The 22,208-nt window shown below is 33.2% G+C and overlaps 1 protein-coding gene across 4 annotated transcripts in view; it reads right to left on the bottom strand.

The window, feature by feature from the left end:
- Positions 1-14,590, bottom strand: part of LOC148624051 (1-phosphatidylinositol 4,5-bisphosphate phosphodiesterase beta-4-like) — a 95,227-nt gene extending 80,637 nt beyond the window's left edge. For all 4 annotated transcript variants that reach the window (XM_088566510.1, XM_088566511.1, XM_088566513.1 and 1 more), the window contains exon 1: positions 14,432-14,590. The gene's annotated coding sequence lies outside the window, so the exon portion shown is untranslated. The remainder of the gene's footprint in view (positions 1-14,431) is intronic.
- Between the last annotated feature and the right edge of the window lie 7,618 nt (positions 14,591-22,208).

Genomic DNA, 22,208 nt, shown 5'->3' with positions numbered 1-22,208 from the left:
ATTCATAGTCAAGTAATAGTTTAGAAACCACAAAGTTCTTGTATTTGGCAACATTTTGGCCAATAATTCCTCTGTGGTCAGGACTAAAATTCAATCCCGGCCTTCCTTTTGAGTATGGAAACAGCAATAATTTCCAAGTGGATAGGGTCATGACCCCCAAAATCAAACCTCAACCTTCTTTTTAGAACCTTGGGACACCATTTATTAGTGATCAGTACAGTTTTATTTTAGATTTGTCTGGGAATCAGACACCCTTTTTTGCCCACAATACCCTTCTAATGGTTTGAGCCATATCTTCAAAATCAATCCTAATCTTCCTTTTCAACCTTTCTTTTGTGGTATGAAGCCTTGTTCTAAAATTTCAAGGTGATACACAATTAAGTTGAAATCATATCTATAAGAACGGTGCTATACCATTACAGTATTCTGAAATCAGATCCAAATGATGGAAGAACATGTATTATTACATGAGGACAGATTTCAGCCTGTCATCCAGTTCATTGTTACAAGAATACATGAATACCAAAATACAAAACCAAAGTAACTTTTACTTGCTATTTTTATTTTTTTTAGGTTTGCATAACCATAGTGAATTGCTTCAGCTGTAACTGTCTTTTTCTGGTACATAGATGTACAATAATTAACTTGCAAGGACAGATTTTTATCACTTTCTATTAAAAAATACAAGTACCATGCATATTGGATCAAAATTTTGCAAATAAAATTTCTGGTGTGTTGTGTCTTTTAAGCTCTTTGATTTTATTAAGAAGCAGTTACTGTAAAAGTTCTTTTATTTATGGATACCAATTTTCATGGACTAGGAAAGAAACACAAGTTGCGGATTACTGAATTCTTGGTTTTGAGGTTAAAGGTATACACACCAATGAAAACCTCCTTTTTGTTGGGAACTGAATTTCACGATTTGCCTTACCCACGAAAACCATGAAAATTGGTACCCCATGGACAACAGTACTTTCACAGTTATTACCAAATCTAGGATATTTTTGATACATTAATATCTATGTAGAGGACTTTAAAATTTTAGGCACAGATATAGGGACTGTTTCATAGGCAGAGAGACCCCTTACTTTGCGAAAAACAATTCTAAATCAACCAACATACATTAAGATGATGAAATCATTACTATGTTAAACTCTTTGATTGACAACATACATTGTACATGTATTTGTAAAGTTCAGTGGATTAGTGTTTCAGCAGACAGATGGTATCTTATTAAATGGGCACAAGTTGAGCAACTTTTACTAATCAATTCTATACTCCAGATTACTGACTCAATGAAACATGGGGTATTGTAGACCACACTGGTGCTTTTATGCATATACGTGTATGTACTTCATATGACCTTGACCTTTTAGGTCAACTATATTTTCTTTTATCAGGTAAAATTACCATCTTCAACCTGTGGTTACATCATCATGTAGGTTTCTTTCCTTTACCATAATGACTTTCATGTAACCTTGATTTTATTTGATTATTCTTATGACTGCAGTGTTAGTCAAACTGTCCTTTCTTTTTTATTAAGAGTAAATGACTCCACTTGTTTTTTGTCTCTCAGGCTATAACCTCTCTTTCTTTGCTTCATTCAAGTATTAGATTATCACCATTCAAAACCTTTCAACATTGTTTGCAAAGAGTCCTGTTACCTGTCCGGTGTCTACATTGTATAAATAAGACATTAGAAATTTAAATTGACTTCTTTCATATACTTGTTAGCATTAAAGTTATGTGTAACACATTTGAATTTTGTTTTTGTCACTCTAATGACAAACATGATAAGCTTGGGTAAAACAAAATTTATATATTTCCCACTGTAAATTAACCATATTGTTATGTTTACAACATAACAAACAACTCAAGTACCCTATACTGTATAGTGGAAATCTTATAGATTTTAATAGCTCTTTTACTTCACAATGAAAAGCAATCAAATACTTGTTGAACCTCTACAGTTGTTGTATAACACCCATCTATCTGTAAGAGGTCAGTCTGATGTTTAAATTTGGGAATTTACTGATGTAGAGACTGTGAATTATTGTTATATGCACTATTATTTTATGCTCTTTAAGCATTTAGCTGTATTCTATAGTCAATTGAGTCATATACAAATGACCACTGTAAAGCAAGAACTTCTGGTTGAAAAAAAAAACTTGGTTGTAATTCAAACTCACAATTTTTAAATGTTTACCACTCCTTACAACAAAAATACTCCAAGATAAAAGAAGTAGAAAATAAAGTGAAAATCATACGGACATTGATGGTCTAGGCGAGTTAAAATGGTGATAAGGCTATAAAAAGTATACTACATGTAAATCTTTTTCTCATGCCCAGCTGCATCCTAAGAAGGCCACTGGTTGACAATTTTTAAAATGGTCAAAAAATCAGAATTTTTTATATCCAGTCTGGCATCAACACCTCATTCATCAAGAGGATCCTCAGTGTCTAACAGAAATGTAAAATTACTATTAAAACATGACTTTTATTGATATTGACCATAAAAAAAGTCATCATGGGCGAAATGGCACTTGTATTAAGCTAAATTTTGAGTTCAATGATGCCTTGGAAAGGTAAACAGATTATGACGTAAATACATTGAAGCAATAGATTTAATGAAGAACTTCATAAATATACAGATGTATCAACATCACTGCATCTTATGACAGAGGTCGAACCCAGAACAGTTCAGGCAAGTATGGACATACCATTCAAACTTCATACAGCTTAGGCACTAAACACAGGATAAGAATTTGTCCCTTTGTGGTCCCTAATTCCTAGATGGTTCTATTCACAACCTAGAGATCTTCTTTCGGGGATTAGTACTTTGAGATAAAAATTTCCCTTATACTCAAGTTATCATCCAGATATTAGAAAAGTTTTGTTTCTGGTCCCTTTGTAACTCCTAATTCTTAACTGGCTCAAGTCACAACCCCAAATATTAATCCCAGTATGGCACCCTGTAGTACAAGTTAGAGAGATCCATTCAATATTAGTCAAGTTACAGTCTGAACATAAGCAAATACTTTGATTCTGATCCCATAATGTCACCTAATTTCTGCATTAATTGGTTCAAGTCATAGTTTCCACCACCTTCAGATTAATACAAGCATTCCTTTGGCAGTTTGGCACCTTGTCATAAAAGATCCAAATATTCATAGATAGGTTATTGTCTAGACACCATTAAAATGCTTGTTTGTGGCCCTTTTTTTATCATCAATTCCTAAATGGTTCCAGTCTTGTCCCCTAAAATCAATCCCTGTCTGACTTTTGTGGTATAGAGTATTACAGAAGAGTAATCAAAGGAACCAAGGTTATAGCGGTAATCAAAAGAATGTAATCCATGGACAAAGACCAGACATGGAAAACAGACATACACAACAAAGAACACAAAGTAATTAAAATCATACACACAAAGCAACAAAAGAAAATTAGCAACTCCACTAAAAACTGGAGCATGGACCAGGAGCACAAGTAGGGTAAGCGTCCTCTGTTTTCCTAGAAACACCCGCCGAGTTTCTCATAAAAAGTCAAGTCAGGGGTAGACAAAAGAGAAAAGGAAAACTATGACAAGTTAAACAAATCAGTTTTCATGGTGCAGATGGATAAACTGTAACGATCCACGAATTCATGATGACGACCATAAAACTTCTGTAGCAATGACTTCAATGGCAGTTGAGTGTGCTTATGGAGCAAAGTCAGAGACATCAATATGGTTTTACAGGAGTTATATAGTTATATTCCATTTCATGCTTGTTTTTGGTCACTTATTCCAAAACCCACAAAATCAATACAACCCTTCTTTTTGAAATTTAGAATTTTGTTGTTTCATGCTATCATATAAATACCAACTGTCTACAGATGACGACATAGATGAAGACGCCAGCAGCACCAGTAAGCATACCGTTATACGAATGCAAATTGTTTGTTATAGGCATTTTTCATATTGGCTAAATTAATGCCAGGCAATCTTGAATTTTATTATGAGATGGACAAATGGGGGAACACAGAGACAAAACAGAAGCTGAATTTTTTACCTCTTATAGAGAATGTCTTTTGAAAATTAGATTGGAAAGTTCCAACTAAGATTGCAGTCCTAAAAAAAACTTTGGGTAAGGCACAGAATTGTGTACAAAGCATCACTGATAACCTCCTACAAATGTCCGAAGCATTCATCAGTTATGCATAGAATTGTAGTTAGATAACTAAAAAGTGCTTGAAAATCAATGTAACCCAGCCAAGTCTCAGAAAACTTGATGATTATTTCTGAGACAAGAATAAAAATATTATCAATTTTCCATTACTCGATGATAATTATCTTTCCAATACTTACTTTTCTCTTAGTCGTCAGGTAAGATAATTAAATAATTGACTTTTCATTAAACTGCCAGCAGTAAAGACCTAGGCAGTAAAGACCTAGTTGAGTGTGCTTATATGTCCTACATTTGTACATGAAAGTTAAAAAAAAATCATAAATGCATATGGGTAAAATAATTGCTGTCTAATATAGGAATAAATATGAACTACATGTATGTACACATATTGGTATAAGTATCTGAAGTAACTATAATCAGAATGTTTGCCTTGAATTCCATGTACAATGTTTAAAAAAATCTATTGCCCTCTGCAACACTTAAATAATTCCTATAACATCTGAAATATGTGTACATGAATTTAAAATTGATACATGTACATGAACTAGAAAAAACCATGAGCAATGCTCACTAAATTATTACCCCACTTCTCAATTTGATAATATGCACCTTTTGACAGATTTGGATGAAAATCTAAAAAAGATTTTTCGTAAGTAGTTTAATATTAAAAAAAATCTGTAAAAGTTTCAGTTAATTCCATGCATTTGTGTAGAATGAGGTACAGATAAGAGATCAGTATCCCCATGTCATGAAATGAAATATGCATTCTGCTAATATGAGACATCAAAAAGCTTTAGATCAAAATCTAAAACATATATTCAACAATGAAGACAAATTCTGGGAAAGTTTCATTGCATTCTGTTCAGTGGTTTAAGTGGGGGAGGGGGGTAATGAATAAGAAACAGATACCCTTCTGCCTAACAGAAGTACTCTCAAAACAACTGACGTCCTATCACTCTATACCCCCATTTAGATATAAATCTAACCTAAATATAAGCAATGCTAAATGACAGACTGGTATTAGGCAAAGTTTATATCTGATTACCCCCCATGGAAGTTGCTTCATGGCACAGAAATGTAGAATTCTCCCTTGTTTGGCAGAGATCAACTTTCTGTTTTTAGTTTAACCAATTACTTTTCTAATTGATTTTACAATAAGAGAGTAGCAATCAATGTTCTTAGTTTTGTAAGTTAAGATACAGGTATGCATGATAATTACCACTTGCATGATTTGGAAACAAACAATAACATATGGGGAAACCATCATTGTGTTCTGACTGCCTAAAGGAGATTACATGTATTTATTTTACTTTTAAAAAATAATTAAGAAATAAATCCTTGAAAGTTTTTTTTTGTAAAATGCACGAAGAAATGAACCAATAAATTAAACACTAACTTTCTGCAATAAAAGTGAACTACATGCATACTTACATGTATAATTACTCCAGCATAAAATGCTTTTCCCCTTCTTTTTAAATGTTATCAAGAAAATGCCTGTTTCTGGTCCCATTTAGGACCCTAATTTATACATGTACATGTAAATGGATCAAGCCATAACCCCAAAAATAAACTCAAGCCTTTTTTTGGAGGTTTACCACCTTGTGGCACAATTTCAAAGAGATCCAATTACTAATAGTTAAGTTGTTATCCTGACATCAGAAAAATGCTTCTTTTGGTCCATCATTCCTTAATGACTCAAGTCTTAACCCCTACGTCAACCCCAGTCTGATCTTAATGACTCAAGTCTAACCCCCAAATCAATCCCAGTCTGATCTTTGTGGTCTAGAATATTGTGGAACAATGTGTAGAGATTCACATGCTCTGCTGGAGTTAAGTTCAATGCAATGGTTTTTTTTTTTTGGTCCCTTTTTGGCTGCTGATTCAAAAATGGTTTTGGCCACAACCTAGTGTCATTTTTGAGATACTATTTACATTTTCTCAAAACCACCCTATACTCTTTTCATTTGAAAAATATGCACTTTTTTAATTTAAGAAATTTAGAGTAGTTAAAATTGTTAATCTTATACAGGGTAACTGAAAAAAAGAAGAGTCATCTTTATCAGTTAATCTGCAATTTTTGCACAAAAACTCCATTTTCATCCATTAGACGATTATTAATCAGGAAATAATTAATTTTACATTACTTGGGATTAATTCTGAACCATTTTTGGGAAACTTCCATGAGGAGACACAGCCTTATTTCGGGCAAACAAAATCAATGACCCATAAAACAAATACCAGCAATGTAACTTTCTTCCTTTCAGATCTAGAACCTTTTGGTAAAATTTCATAAAGATCAACCTACTTTCATTTATTGAAGTTATTGCACTAAAACCAAGTGTTTATGGATGACAACAACAGCACCAATCCATTTTACAACAGCAGTTTTGTGTGGTTGAAAAAAGATTTTTTTTTTATTTGTAGTGCCCATTTTTAAAAATAGTCGCCATTTTCATCAACAGGTCAAAAATCCCAACACCATTTATGTGCACAATACCCTATGAAACAAATATTGTATATAAAAAGTTTGGTAAGAATCAGATTTTCAGGTTTCAGGTTTTAGTACAAATGATTTTGAAAAAATAATAATACAAAAAGAAGCAAAAAAAAGTTTAAAAAGGACAATAATTACAACATGTGTCAACAGATTTCTACACGATATTTCATTTTGTTGAACATCTTTACTCCATTAAAATGTTTCTAAGCCTAATGGTATTTACAAAATTTGCCAAAAAAGAGATATTTGACTACTATGGTATACTTCTAATAGTGGCAGCCAAGTTTGCAAGAGTAATCAAGGGAACCAAGGTTATAGCGGTAATCAAAAGAATGTTATCCGCGGACAAAGACCAGACATGGAAAACAGACATACACAACAAATAACATAAAGTAACTAAAATCATACATACAAAGTAACAAAAGTAAATGAGCAACTTAGACTCCACTAAAAGGAAAACTATGACCCATTGAATACATCAGTTTTCATGGTGCTGATGGAAACACCATAACGATCCATGAGTTCATGATGATGACCATAAAACTTCTGTAGTGATGACTTCAATCTTGTAGTAACATAACCCTGTTCCAGAAGCCTACTTGTTAGAGTTCTAGTGCGATACAAAAAGTCTGCGTAATTTCGGCAAGCTCTGGCATAACGTATGAGTTGTGATATGAACACCTCATACACAGATGCAAACAGATAAAAAAAAAATCTAAATCAGATCCGAGCACAATACTGTCAGGAACATTCACACAAAGTTTGGTTCAAATTGGAATAGTAGTTTCAGAGACGATGTTAAGAAATAAAAACAAACTTTTAAAAAATGATATTTCAGGGGCCGTAACTCATTAAAAGACAACGTTTTTTAAGGGTTATACTGATATCTTGACTGATTAAAGGTCTTGTCTTGTAGTAACAATTTTATATAACTACTATAGTTCTGATATAAATAACCTGAAACTGCAATAAATGGTAGAAATGGCATGAAAGAAACAATTACTTTAAAATGGATCATTAGATTAACTTAAATTTTCAGTTAAGATACTTTTCTGTAGATCAATCTGAAGAGCCTAAGATGTCCTTGTTTTCTTCTATCTGCTGCAATTTCAAAAATATTAGCAAAACTAGAGGCTCAAGAGAGCCTGAATCGCTCACCTGGTTAACCATTTGCTTATTTGAAAAACTTGAGGAATGAGACAGGCTAAATCAAAATCAACTAAAATTATTCATAGCATTTTCATGACCTGAACCAGAATTTTGCTAAAGGCAACAATTTTAAATTTTTTTTTCAAAAACCTGTCTTATGACCCCTAAGTTCCAATTTTAGTATAGGCAGCCATATCTATTCACAGATAAAAAATTACAACAGTCATTTTGAGCACAATACACTAAAGAACTATTATGCTTATTTTCATTCAAAGATCTTAAATGGTTTTAAAGAAGATTTTCAAAGTTGTACATGTGAAAAAAAACCAACAAAAAAACAGTTTCAGGGGTCGTAACTCCTACATTAGTCAATGAATGGTTTTGAAAATTTTGGCATAGGTCCTTTTCATGATGCTTAATAATTTTACCGTAGCCAGAAATTTGCTAGAGGCATTTGAGTTATTTGCAAAAAAAACGCCATCTGACCTCTATATTCTATTTTTAGTAACAGCGGCCATGTTTTTTCATGAATCAACAATCCCAACACTCATTTTGTGTGGGATACCAAAAGGAACATAAATGCCAACTTTCATTGAATTCTGTGCAATGGATTTTGAGAAGAAGATTTTCAAAGTTGCACATGCGAAAAATGAAAAAAAAACTGTTTCATTGGCCGTAACTCCTATATCAGTTGACCAATCGTTTCGAAAATTTTGGCATAGGTCCATCTCATGATGCTGAACAATATTACCCATCCAGAAATTTGCAAAAAAACTGCAATCTGACCCCTATATTCTATTTTTAGTAACAGCGGCCATGTTTTTTCATGGATCAAAAATCCCAACAGTCTTTTTGTGCAGAACACCTTAAGGAACAATCATGCAAAATTTAAAACCCGCCAGTCCAGTAGTTTCAGAGGAGAAGATTTTTTAAAATTTGTCCACAACGACGACGGACACCAAGTTATGGCATAAGCTCACTTGGCCTTCGGCCAGGTGAGCTAAAAATGGTATCAGACCCCTATGGACTAATTTTAGTAATCTAAGTCAGGTTCATGAACCAACCAAAAACCCCTTCAACAGTTCTGGGTAGGATACCCTAAGGGACATATTTACAAAGATTGGTTCCAACTGGTCAAGTACACTGTAGTTTCGAAGGAGAATATTTTTGAAAAATTGTTAATGACTACAAAAGACAGACCCCCAAAAAAAAGTGGTCCCCCTAGACCCATTTCTGTAATTCAATCCCATCTAAACTGTTGTACAATGTACTTGTATATTAACTGTAGAAACTATTCATTCACTAGTTTAAAGGAAATAGGTAAAAAAGGGAGGTCCTATCAAAACAAAAAAACCTAAATCATTAATTCAGGAGTCTGTTGTTACATGTACATCAGAAATAAAGAAACTGAATATAGAATTACACAAATGTACAAATGTACAAATGTACAAATGAAGGACTACTAGCAGTTAAATGACAGACCAGTTTAAACCTACAAAAAAGTCATGTCTCCATCATATGTAAAATCAATTCCAATTTTTCCCATCCAAGGTTGAGAATCAAGGTACATAATAAGTCATACAATACAGACACAACCCATGTCACGCTAAAAAACTGCTTTTTAATATATAGAATCTAAAGTGATTTAATTTCTGTGCAAAGATTCTTTGAGTGAATCAATTTCAATACATGTTCCAAAAAATGCTATCCTTCACTATTTGACAACATCATACATGTACATGTAACTATGGTAAACGGAAAAAAAGTCACAAGAAAAAAAGTCAGGATAAAAAGTCACAAAATATGTGGGAAAAAAGTCACAGGAAAAAAGTCACAAGTAAAAAAGTCACAGGAAAAAAAGTCACAATATATATGATTTGTTTGTTTTTGGTTTTGGTTTTTTTTGTTGTTTTTTGTTTTGTTTGTTTTTAAAGTTTTGTGACTTTTTCTTTGTATGTATGTTTGTTTTGTTTTTAAAGTTTTGTGATTTTTTTCTTTGTTTGTTTGCTTGTTTGTTTTATTTTTTGTTTTTGTTTTTGTTTTGTTTGTTTTGTTTCAAGACTTGATTGAAAATTAAATTCGATTGTCTCATTGCTATGTATTCAATCACAACTCCTTCTAAATATAAGGGACTTATAGAGACCTTGATAAATGAGAACCAAAATTTGACATCACTGATATTCACCATCCAACTCTTTCTAATTTTCAAGTAATTAAGAAAAAACAACAATGATTTAGCATTTACATTTAATTAATCACATAAATGCAAGTCAAATAACAAATAACATATGAAATATATTAAATCAAAATGATATCATGTTGAAATTACAAACATTGAATATTTGCATTTAAATGTTCTTAATGTCAATTGTCTCTTGAGCACTTATGTTGGTGACTGAGTCTGATGTTCCATCCAACTCCATGCAAGAACTCGGCAATGGTCTTCTGGCCAGTAGTGAGGTCTCTGCATAGATTCTGCAAACGCTGCTGGAGCTGAACATGTCTCTGCTGAGTGCGCTTGACTGGTGGATTACCAATGGCATCTTGCTGGATGATAGTACATACAGCTGCTTCTTCTTTTTGACACCACTCAATGACACGCCAAATGGACGGATGGGCATGTCCTACCAGGTTGAAGAACTTGTTGTTCCAGCCCCCGCAAACGTTGTTGGTTTTGGCATCACCATTGACTGTGGTGTCATGTACATTCCAAATGGCAGGTGGAAACATAGGTGGACTGCGTCTTATGACCAGACGGACTGCTTGATTTTGTGCTGGATTCTGTTGTTGTATAAGTCTACCACTAATGTACGTTGAGTCAAAGTAGTCTAGGAGCTCAGCTACCTCTGGTGGGTCATCAGGGCATTGGGTTCTAAGGTGACCAATACCATCGGTCAAATCAGCTACTGGTAAAAAGGCAAGACCATCCATGATACCACAGAACAGTCTAAAGTCGTCGTCGCTGTTGTAGAGAGGTACCAAACCAAGCTGCTGTACCTTTCGCCATGATGCTTGAGTCAGGTGGTAGAAGCATCCCTGGTGGTTGATGTGGCGACCAAATACAGCTGTAACTGCACGAAGGACTGCATCTTCAAAGTCGGTGATGATAGCCTGGACATTGAGTTGTAGGTTGCTGGCTTGGCAGTTGTCAACAATAGACTGGAACAGCTCTCTGTAAGTGTCTTGGGATTTATTTGGCAGGAACGCATATACTGCAGTGACTGTTACATCTTTGAATGGAACCCGGATGGTGTACAGCTGTTTGAATGGATGTGGAGCTACAAAGAAGGTACCGTCCACGAAGAAGGTCTGAGCATCGGCTAATCTTTCCAAACTGTCTGGTGAGTAGAAGACTAACATTCTGTTTTCTGCATTCTGGCCGTTGCCATATTGCAGGAACTGTTGGTTGTTGGTAGTTGTTGTGTACTCTTCAGGCAATCTGACATCTGCATGAGTGGCTGGAACTGGAGGAGTAGGACGCTGGTAGCGAATTGTGCGTTTGCAGTTTTCTTCACGAGGCAGCAAGGCTTGAACATTGTCATCACACTGGGACACAACCTGGGCAAAGATCTGGCTGGGTTTGTCTCTGGTGTTGGTTGCTAGGTCTTTCATGGCATTTCTGGCTTTTGTGTACTTGATACTTGTATCACTGGGAGCGTGATTGTGTGGCTTCCCTGGAACTGGATTTTCATTCTGCAGTGTAGTACTAAGGCTTCCTCTGCATCCTGTACTGGACCGCTTAACACACATTTCTTTTTATAGGAAAAGTTAAAGAAACCATACATTTTGCTCTGGCATCAGATTTACCAGGTATGGTTTCACCATATGTTGATGTTCAACAATTTCTTTCACAATTGTATTCTTAACTATTAAATATGACCCTACAATTAATGAAGTATGTCTATGTATAGACATTTATGACAATAGCAAGCAAGTGGCTTCTTTTATAAACCACCCCTTTCAATTTCAATCATTAGGGTTTCTGAGTCATTTATAAATTAAATACATGTACTAAGTAAACAACTGGGTCTCTATCCAGGAAGAATTAACTACAGTATAAACAAAATATATATTAAGGCATTTAAATTATATTTACCAAAAAAAATAATTATCCGTAAAATGACATTTTATATATCTATATAACAAATTAATCCTAAATACATGTATGATTAAGATATTAAAAAACAAAATTAAATTTATAATTTTTTCCCTATATATGTGACCATTATTCCTAACAAAATATATATTGTGACTTTTTATCCGTGACTATTTTTCTGTGACTTTTTTCCTACATTCTGTAACTATATCCCTTACAAATGAGCCTATTCAATGGACTAGTACATGTAACTTATTGGGTGAGTATTGAGCCCTCTGTGCTGTGTGTAGAATATTACTATAAAACAATGGGTGTGAGATACCTGCATTTATACTATAAATCTTTTACAAGTAAATCTGTATTTGAGAATGAGTTCCTTGTATCGGTTAAATAATTTTGTGAATGTTTGAGAGCTTGTGATATTGAAAACCTTGATGTACAGTGCCCCCAGAGAGAGAGGATTCTCTTATTTTTATTTCAGTGTCCGGTAGATCACAGTTTTACCGAGTCCACTCCTAAAATCCTCCAAGTGGTTTCACCCATCTGGAAATATTTTATTGCCTTTTTTAGAGTATTTCGGAGTCACTCCAAGTATTTTAATACCTTGTGTATTCTAATCGTGTTCACCTGACAGGTAAGACAGGATGTAGGTGGTACTTAAAAGGATAATCAGGGCAATAAAAAACTCCCACCTGGAAGTATTTTATTGCCTTTTTGGAGGAAGTATGCCAAGATCACTCCTGGATTTTTATGGCATTTTTGGAAATTTCCTAGAGTCACTCTGAAAAGTAACTCCAAAACGGGAGTTTGAGAATCTAAACTCTTTGGGCATACTGAAGTAATTTCTTCGTTAAAAATATAAAGATTCTTTTCATTAAAATCTGAAATGTTGTTACAAATACGAGTAAATCGAACAAATTGTGATATGTTAACCCCTTATGATGGTGACAAGGGACATCACCATCAAAAAATGGATAGTTTAAAATAGGAAATGAAAAATTATCCTTTTATCACAAATTTTCATATTAAGTTTACCATTATCAATACTAATACTAAGATAAAAAAATAGATATTCTTCATTATCAACATTTGCTTTATTAAAAGACAATTCTGCGGGATATATACATGTATCTTTAGTATAAATACTGAAGTCATCCTTGTTTAGAGCCAAAATATCTAAAGGTGTTACATGTACTAAATTTTTCTACCAAATGTTGTTTGGAAAGGTCTTCATTTTTTCTAGCCATAAATTGTGATATTTAACAGTACAGAAAGAGGTCCACAATATGTGTAGATTTTCAAATATTCAATTACATTTATATTGTAACTTGAAGGACTTATACACTTTTGAAAAATAAAATGATTTGTAGGGTATGTTTTATAAACTCATTTTCTTCACCAGTGTAATACTCAAAAACAACTTTGATGACAAACACCACCTTGTACTTTACAGTTATGTTTAATTATATCTGTTTAACTTTATATTCTTTGTTTTTCTTTAAAAAAAATATGTAAAAAAAAACACCTGCTCTTAAATGGCCAAGCAATCACTTCCAAATTTCATGTACATCATTTCTGACAACTCTGAGCCCTCCTTGTTTCAGACCACCTACATCTGTACATTACATGAAATAAATAAGAAGAACAAACTTTATGATATCATTGAATGGTTAAGAGCTAAGAAAGTTGGTTTTCTATCCACAAATAAGGACACATTTGGTGTTAATCTTGTGAATACACTGACAAATTTGTCTGAGTTCATTGACGGAAACCATGAAACTTTGGCAAGCAGAGGGTGTGCTATTCCAGAACCGTTTTCTCATTTTAAAGGGTCAATGTGTTTATTTATTTAATTTAGAGTCTTAATACCTGTATAATAAAAGTATGGATGTTAGAATGCATAAGCTAGCTTACCCTGCTTTGATTTATTAAGATTTTACAAAGTAAAAATAAAATCCTCCCACCTGCCCCATTTTTTTAGTTGCTGGTGGATGAGTATCTACAAATTAACTTGATGTGGCCTTATATGACAAGATTTTTTTTTTATTTTTATGATTCATTATTAAATTATTTCTATTTAAACCAAGACCAAAATAACTAAATTAAAAAAAAAAGAAATGGCATACCAATTGACTCAAGTTACATACAGAGCCTTGGGTCATATATTTGCATAAAAAGTACATACATGTGCACACGGTCATGGAACTATAAGCTACATATAAATGTCAATTGGATATTTCATGCATTAATGCTACACAATGTTAAAAAATACAGCAACATTGTCGAGGCATCTGAAACATTGTCATTGAATCGTTACCGTTCGGTACAACACCAGTAAAAATGGTAGATAAACAAGCCCATACAATGGCAAAAAAAACATGTAAACTCTTTTATCAGATGTTGTGAAACGAAATACGATTTAAAGACTGGAGTTATGTCAATAACTATGTGTATTGGTTATTTGCATACTGAAGAAATATAACACCTGTTATACACACAACAATCAATGCATTTTATACTTACCAACACTTATAACATGTACAATCGCCTATAATCCTAGGAAATTACATTACAGTGCTACAGTTTTACACAGAATTTGAGAGATGTATTCGATAATCTGCCATTTCTCTCTATCATATTTAATGTTGACATTGATACCCAATCGCTTCCTTTACATTCGGTCACGTGAGAGCATTTCTCATCAGCATCTTTTTTTATCCACCACCGTAATTTGTAGTCAATATTCGGATATTGGAATTTCGATGATTTTTAATAATCGGGTTTTTATTTAAGATCAAATTTTGCTGTAGACAAAAGCGGAGCAGCAGTCTGAGCAGGAACTGCCTCATTCAAAAGTAGGGGATTGTTCCGGGAAATTCACATTCGAGATCATATAGTTAGGGAAATAAAAAAAAAGACTATCAAATGAAATAATGTAGATCAGTGGCCAACTGGAATGGAGGAGACGACGTTCGCGCCTCTCTCGAAACCGTTTTTGATACCTAAACTTTTGTTTCCCCCACCCGGGTTTCCCTAGTTATTTCAGAACTGAAGGAATAGTGGACATGCACTTACGGAACCTTTTGGTGTGATTGGTTTTGCCTCGTTTCATCTTATTACATGCCCATGTGCAGGACGTTTTCTTGCTATAATGACAATTCGAATTAAAGAAAACATTTATATAATTTTCTATGAGGCGCGGAATTAGTCGAACTAGGAGGTCATTAATTATTATTTATACAATGCTAAATTATTTCTGGACCTCCACAATTCGATTTTAGGACCCTGATGTATTTCTGGACCTCCACAAATATTTGCTATATTTCAGGGGGTTCTGAAATCGAATTGTGGAGGTCTAGAAATATTTGAGACTTCTGAAATAGATTTTTGAGAGTCCAAAAGTTTAATTATGGAGCTCCTCAAACATTTATTACGGTCCTGAAATTGAATTGTGGAGGTCCAGAATTCTTAAGGAGCTCGTGAAATCGAATTGTGGAGCCGAGGTCAAGTAATAACTGTGGAGGTCCATGAATAAAACACAGATGAAAATATATGCAGGTACATATAGATCAAAGAATGTATATAATCATTCAAAGTACAGTAAACCCGGCAGTTCTACCGGCATTTGAAATAAATGTCTGATTCTGTAAGAATCGGACAGTGGGTGAAACATGGTATGAAAAAAACACCATTTTGATAGTTTCATTTGACTATTTTCACCTCCAGAATCCAGGAAAACAGACAAGATTTTCCATGGCATGCTCATTACTGGACCATTTCAAGGGCAGATAACTCTGTCAAAAACCCCATTTTTTTAACATTCTATTGAACAATTTCCCTTCGTCGTTCGGATTGTGACATGCATGTTCTTGATTTTTCCCATTTTGCCTGATTCTTACAAATACTTACACTTAAATATCGTACAGGGAATAATATTTTGTACAAATAATTAAATAAACATTTTTGTTTTGTTTTGTTTTTTTGTTTTTTGTTTTGTTTTGTTTTTTTTGTTTTAGTTTTTGAATTTTTATGTGTTTTTTTTTTTTGCCAAATTTTAAGAAAAATATTTGAATTTGAAGTCTTGTAGAAACAACATGCATTTTATGTTTTAACAAAATCAGTTCGCATCCTGTGTCGGAGAGTGTTAATAGCCTCGGTCTTGTACCAATAATATTTAGTGATTGTTATATAACAATATGTATTGTGAAACTTTAAAGGCAAAATATAATGAAAATATTCATACACATTATTAATAGTTATGACAAGTGGAAGATGTTTAGACTGTTATTCGAATTTTCAGTTCACTCAAAAGTGAAAATGAGCGACTCTGGTGGGGAAGACGTGTTTTTTCTATAAGAGAATATATGGGTTCTTTTGACAAACTCTAGAAAATACCCATACAGAAGCCGCCAAGATCATATTTTTACCGGCTTCGGTAAAATAGGAGTACTGTATACGTTTAGTTTACGACTTTATGTCCTCCCAAGGTTTATACTTAACTTTTGCTATTTTGCTTAGCTAATGTCGTATAAGTTTTAAAACTTTGATATCTTTATATACACATCGGATCCAAGTATCTGAAAATTGAAACCTGTTTTGTCAACTTCGGACATGGAAAGTTTTGAAAGATCGACTTTCAAAAATTGATAAGCATTGCCAAGTGCGTTGTAAAGTTTGTGGCATTCATAGACTTTTGATTGATATCATTAGAAATATAAAGGTTTAATAGCCCCAGATCCAAAGATTACATTCTGGATTCGTGAACTCTGCAGACTGATACAGGGTGCAGGCAGTTGCAAACCAAACGTATGTCATCTATACACGTACATGGATAAAATTTTTGGAAGCTTTTAGAACTATCGAATTTGATGGTGCAAGCTAAGAAAAGGACACATTTAATCACCTGTGTAATTTTATCCATACTTCTGACTTGGATACGCTTACAGCTAACACTTCAAAAACCTTATGGGGGTCACTATGCTAGTTTGACCCTTTACTATTAGTCTCCAGTCATGATTCCTTTAAGTGTAAATTCTCCTAATCAATGCAATGGTCTTTAATAAATAAAAAAAAAGATAAGGTTAGGCATGGAAATAACATATAGCTTGAAAAGAGAGACAATCCAAAGGTCTTCAAATGAAGTGAAGTATCCTGTGCGAATCAAGTGAATTATACTGTATGAATGAAGGGAAAGGTAAGTCAACACAATTTACTTGTTCAAATTAGAGGTACTTAGTTTGTATTTAGTTTTGATTAATATAGAGCCAATGTAGAATACTTGGAAGATAAACTTTCTTTGAGTAAAGCAAATATTAATGATAAAGATTGTCCGTTTCTACATCCTTTCAGCATCTGCGTATGGAGTTTTCATATCACAACTCATACGTTTTGTCAGAGCTTACAGTAACTATGCAGACTTTTTGCATCGCTAGACTTCTTACAATAAAGCTTCTGGAACAGGGTTATTTTTCTACAAAAAATCACTACAGAAGTTTTATGGTCATCATAAACTCGTGGTCGTTATTAAGGTATATCCATATGCACCATGAAAACTTATTTGTTCAACGTGTCATAGTTTTCATTTCCACTTTAGTCTACCCCGGACTACTCCTACAATGTAATCGGTTGGAATTCCGTTCCTCCATAGGACGGCACCAAGTCAGAAAATAGAAAAGCTGATGACGTTTACCCTACCGATGCGCATGGTCCATGCTCCCATGTTTAAGTTGAGTCCGAGTTGCTCATTTTCTTCTGTTACTATGAATGTACAAGGTATTGTATCTTTTATTTTATGTTCTTTGTTGTGTATGTCTGTTTACCATGTCTGGTCTTAGTCCCTGGATTACATTCTTTTGATTTCTACTGGAATTTTGGTTCCATTATTACTCTTTCATCTTAATTTAGTATTTATATAACCCTTTAAATTGGCGGGTTACACAGTGCGTATATAGTCTATAATTTTTACGACATGAGTTTCAATAATTGCCGTCCCAGTACACTGTATACAACGTTATTTACATCTGGTAAAAATACAAACACATGTGTCCTGTTTGGAAGTCAGGGATAGACTCCCTGGTTAAACTAGACAAAACGTATACTATCATTTGACAGAGGTTCATAAAACTCTTAAACATTCAGAATTTCGAGGTTTAACATCAATTAGCGGTAACTGCTATATCGACAAACTCTTAGCTCATGACAAAGAAAGATTAACGGAATTAAGGAACACTTGGGCGACCAATGTTAATTACAAAGAAATTAATGTCAATCCATAAATATAGACACGGAGAAAATCTTAAAATGATTAAATAAACAATGTCCAGTACTTTAAGTTCATCATCAAAATTCTGTTTCCACTAAACACGTCCATCGGGGTTTGGCTATCCGTTTTCTCTTGGTTATATTCATATCAATAACGGTAAACTTGACACTAAAATTTATGATAAAAGGGATGATTTTTCATTCCCTATTGTTAACGATCTGTTTTAAGATGGTGACGACCCTTTGTCACCATTATTTCTTACAGAAACTGTTTCTTAAAGAATCTATCATGACTACTGTCATCTCCAAGTCTTTTTTATAGCCTTAGTTAAGTCTTGTGTGTTTTCTCTCTGTGATTGACTTCACCATATTCGATCTAATCTGGCTTGAAAGGATTTTACTTCTGGTTCGTTTATGATGATGGATTCCGATTAACTATTCCAAATTTCCATTTTCTCTGAGTAAATGAGTAATCTTGCTCTTTCCTTACGTAGTTTCAGATGATGCTCGTACTCCTGCAACGTAATTAAGAGATTGGAATTCTGTTCCTCTGTTAGGATGGCACCATGTCAGAAAATAGCCTGCCAGACAACCTCTAGCATTGCTGGGGTAATGGTGCCTCTAATCGTGGTATCGGTACGGGGTTGAATAAAATTGGATACACTTTCACCGTACCCTGCAAAATTCGAATTTTGCATATGCATAAATAATTAAACACAGACAAAAATCGAATTAATCATATACAAAAATAATTTCTCATATTCAAAATTCGATTTAAACATATGCATAAACCGAATTAGACATTTGCAGGATTCGATATAATGCATGAATCGAATTAAACATGTGCTCAAATGCTTATTTTTAACACTGATACCACGCCAGAGGGGTTGTTGTCTCTTTAAAAAATTTACCATATCCATTCTCGTCATACTTATCCACATAATAAATTTAAATACAGGGTCAGTCTGCAAATATAGTTTGTTTTTGCTAACAAAAACTATATGTTGTAGCAAGCCCTTGTGGAATTTATTACCTATTTATTAATATCAATAAATGAATTATTGATATTAAGGATTAATTATTGATATCAATAATTTGTCATTTATACCAATAAATATAACTTGTTTATTCACACCTTAATAAATATTGAAATTAAAAAATGTTTTATCATCACATCAATATTTATCAATATGTTAATCATTAATTATTGATTTCAATAAATTATATGAGTTATCAACACATGAATAAATATTTATTAACATGTTATTAAATCAATAATTGATATCGATAAATAAATGAATAATTAACGTGTTGATAAAGAGGGTGCTACTATAGGTGGTTTAATCCTGGTCAGAAACGTGTTTGTAATTGCTATTTTTTTTGGATATTGCCAAGTATGCATAATCAGGAATAAGATTTAATAATACCTTAATTAATACTTATTAACATGTTGATAATTTGTTCAATTTATTGATATTGATAAATTATTTATCGACATGTTAATAAATATTTATTAACATGTTATTAAATCAATAATTGATATCGATAAATAAATGAATAATTAACGTGTTGATAAAGAGGGTGCTACTATAGGTGGTTTAATCCTGGTCAGAAACGTGTTTGTAATTGCTATTTTTTTTGGATATTGCCAAGTATGCATAATCAGGAATAAGATTTAATAATACCTTAATTAATACTTATTAACATGTTGATAATTTGTTCAATTTATTGATATTGATAAATTATTTATCGACATGTTAATAAATATTTATTAACATGCTACTAATTCATCTGTTTATCGATATCAATAAATCATTTATGCACATGTTGATAAATATTTATTAACATGCTACTAATTCATCTGTTTATCGATATCAATAAATCATTTATGCACATGTTGATAAATATTTATTAACATGTTACTATATATTTATTAATATCAATAAATGGGGAATAAATATCACAACGGCTTGCCTAAATACATGTATCTCTACCTGTCCCAAGGACCTGTATAATGAAAAAAAAAGGTAATACAGACAGAAGGACAAACACCCCATTACTAACAAGTAGGGGTATAATTAGGTTCAAATGAATACCAAAGGTAATTCTGTTAATTGGTTTCAGATATGAAGATTTTAAACGAATTGTTAACATTGAATAACTGCAATGATGACGGCGGACACCAAGTGATGACAAAATTTCACATGGCCTTTTGGGCCAGTTGAGCTAAAAACTCAAAAACTTTCAAGGGCAATAACTCTAACAAGAAGTAGTCCTACAACTTTGACCTAGTGGCAACTTTTATAGGCCCTATCAGAAAGATCATTTCATCAGTAAATATTTTCTTCCTATCTCTTATAGTTTTCAAGATATTGGCTTAAAACTGAAAAATACATATTTTTCGTGTTTCAAGGGCAAAATCTCTAACCTTGGAGTCTTCCAACAATTTTGAAGACATTTGAAAGCCATATCAGAAGGATAATTTCATCCACTGAAAGTTTTTTCGATCTGTTACAGTTTTCACAATATTGGCTGAAAACTGCGAAAAACATCATTTTTTGCCTTTCAAGGCCAGTAAATCTCACAAGGAGTCACCCAACAATTTTTTCCAATACCTCTTACTGTTTTTGAGATATATGTAAAAATTGGTAACTTGACCCCTGTGGGCTGAAAATAGCAATGGCAGCTATGTTTTATGCTCAATCTATATAATCTATACAATTTATAAAGTAGATACCCTATTGATGCTGGTGACTAAGTTTGATAATAATCCACTGAGTAGATTCAGATTAGAAGATCTTAAAGAAAAGTTAACAACAGATGACGATGACCAATGACAAGTGATGACAAAAGCTCATGTGACTGTTTTGGCCAGGTGAGGTAAAAAGTTGAATTTTTGGGGTGTGGCCTATTTGACCCCTTATAGGTTACAGACCACCAATTCAACCAATGAGCATTTGGAATGTACGCAAAAATAGTCCTACACAGAAATTACCCCTGTTCCTCATAGTGCTGTGAAAAAAGTTCTCATCTCATTTAAATAATTTAAACAGTTTCTGAAAGGAAAAACATTTCTGTACATTTTATAGGTGCATTTTGCTTCTTGTGATGTGAAGCCTAATCTCCATAATGATTTCTCAATATACCCCTATCTTGTGAAAACACTGGGATTTCCCATGCTATTTATAGACACTTCACTTCCGGTGACCAGTACTGCACTGCAAGTCTGCTAACCCCACATGCCATTCTGAGGATTGTGAGCTGACGTATGTAGAATCATGCTGATATATAGTCCTCTGCAGGTTAAAGTTAAGGTAAAGTCCAGAGAAGCCATTGAATATTGTGAAATTAGCATAGAAGCCTATGGGAAGTGGAATTAGTGGTTTTTAGCCTTATAACTTGAGAATAGTAAAAGCTATCTGAAATCTGAAGAAAAAAAATTCAAAATAGGACCAAAATTTTAAAAATTGATTTTTTTGGGATGACCCAATTTTATTCCCCTATAACTCCAAAACCATTTAAGATAAGCCTACCTTGTGAAAACTTTTCAAATTAGAATTTCAAAAGGAACAGATTGACATCTGAATCATAAAATCTGATCAACAATAAGCTTTTTGTAATATGGTAATACGGTAATATCTATTTTTCCCCTTACTTCCAAAAGGGGTGGGCAAAAACCACAAAAAGCTTGAGTCCTCTGCCATGTTCCTAGAAACAATGTGTTAAAATTTCAAAAAGTTAAACTAAAGTTAACGGACACCAAGGACAACAGTGACACTAATAGGGTGATACCTTTATACAACTGAAAAAACTGTTTCCGTATAATGAAAATCTGACTTGCTGATGAAATTTCTAAGGAAGATAATTTTGTATTGCTTGTTTTTCATTTATCTTCTATTACAGAGTATGATATGATAATGAAATGAACATTTCAAGCCCACTATACCATTAATGAGTCACATTTAGCTTCATTAAAAATTTGCAGCATCTTTGTTTTGCAAAGCTGATAAGTTTATCATTATTTGCAATTTATAAAAAA

Source organism: Perna viridis, chromosome 2, assembly GCF_037379345.1.
Source record: "Perna viridis isolate PV_CMFRI_1.1 ecotype Kerala chromosome 2, ASM3737934v1, whole genome shotgun sequence".
NCBI classification, from domain to species: Eukaryota; Metazoa; Mollusca; class Bivalvia; order Mytilida; family Mytilidae; genus Perna; species Perna viridis.
The sequence above is the reverse complement of the archived record's forward strand: the minus strand, read 5'-3'. Positions and strand labels throughout refer to the sequence as shown.